Source organism: Nannospalax galili, unplaced genomic scaffold, assembly GCF_000622305.1.
Source record: "Nannospalax galili isolate Female #2095 unplaced genomic scaffold, S.galili_v1.0 scaffold3280, whole genome shotgun sequence".
Taxonomy (NCBI): domain Eukaryota; kingdom Metazoa; phylum Chordata; class Mammalia; order Rodentia; family Spalacidae; genus Nannospalax; species Nannospalax galili.
Genome location: NW_008346090.1, coordinates 88,085 through 89,934, shown reverse-complemented (window position 1 = coordinate 89,934; position 1,850 = coordinate 88,085).

Below are 1,850 nucleotides of genomic sequence, written 5' to 3'. Positions count from 1 at the left end.
ACAGCTTTTACCACTACCCCCACGGTATAAAATGTCCTGGTTTTCTCTCAATATTGGAGCTGGATCACTAGGAAATAGAGCTGGGACACTGAGACTTGGAGCTAAGCAGAGCCACTTAATAAAGAGCTGTAACATGGAAAGCTGAACTCTGTGTCTCACTGCCTACGATCCAGTCTCTCTGGGGGGCGCTATCCTTCCGTCATCGACTCACGGAGACCTAGCTTTAGCCGCCTTGCACCTCTCCTCGTGACCCGGCAGCTGACAGGTCCTGAATTCAGAGAGAGAGTGCACAGGTGAAATTAGGGCGGAACTAGGCCGAGCAAAGCCCCAGCAGCAGAGACTTTCAGCACCTCAGCGGCGGACAGCGACGCGGGACGCGACCAGACCCGCCATCCTCCAGGTGCGCAGTGGAGACGCAGACGCCCGCGGGACTCGCCGCGCTTCCAGGTGCGTGCAGGGGCCCCGAGACCCTTGCACGCCCCATACAAATGTGGTCCCTCCTTCTTGGAAGAAACACTTGGTCCTCTAAAACATTCCCCCATCTCCCTGGTCCGCGTAGAATGTGACTCCTTGTATGCATAACACATACACATAAGACATAAGATACAATTAGAAGCACTGTCCTGTTAGCAGTACTGATTCCAGGTGTTTGATGTGTGTGTGTGCGTGTGTGTGTGTGTGTGTGTATTAATGGCAGTCCAGGCAGACTAAGATAGTTCCAGAGACAAAGGTAGGTAAATAAGTAAATCAGAATCTAACGACAGCCAAAGTACAGTTGGGATGTTTATAAAAGAAAGGAAGGGAGGGAAGGAGGGAAGAAAAAATGAAAGAAAAAAGTCTTTGTACCATGTATTCTTAATGAAAATTACAGAAATGCCACCTTTCATGAAATAGCAGTAATCACTGAAGGAGAAAGCAGTGGTAATGAATACACAAAACGGCATAAGTCAGGAGGTGAGCACAAAGCTCACCCCGAGTTGAGGAACTATTAGCAACTGATACCTTTTGGAAGAGGGAGAGTCAGTTTTCATTAAAGGTGTGATGCCAGTTAGGTTGGCCACACTTTGGCAGACAAACCGACAACCAAAACTATTTGGGGAACACAAATTAGACTGAGTAGACCTCAAAAAAATAATAGATGACAGGAAGTATGAGTAGGTTGGAAGACTGGAGTGGATTGAGAGGAGGAGGGAGTCTGAATATGATCAAAATATATTGTGTGGAATTCTCAAAGAATCAATAAAAAATACTACTTTAAAAAATTTTTTAATAACTGCATGACTAGAAGAAGCATTTCATTACAGCTTTAACATATTCAGTAACACACTCCAGAGCAAGAGTACATCTCTTTCATAAGTGGCTGTAAGTTTCTAGGTTCACAGTTGAATTAATACAGTTATACAATATTGAACTCAGTATAAACCCTGTAAGATATAAAATTGAATGAGTTTTTAACCATTAAAAAAGATCTCCATTTCATTTTAGAATATATTGTTCCTTCCAGAAAGACTCATTGTTTTTGCTACTAACACCGAAGTGTTGGCACATGTATCTCTAATCAGTATGCATCTGATTATTACTAGTCATAATTGGTTGCACTTGGATCCTTGGTGCCTGTGTATGTCTATAAAGTCATTGGGTAGATTTCATCCTTAATGTTTATCATCTCTAATAGTTAACATGATGTAAATTTCCATGCTCCCTCCACAAATATAATACATTTTTAAAAACTTGTTAATGAGTTGTGTGTGTGTATATATATATCACACAGAACATCCAAAACCATCTTATTCAACTATACACCCACTTCCCAGATGGCACCCTCCCATAGCCTCCCTCCCCCCACTAGA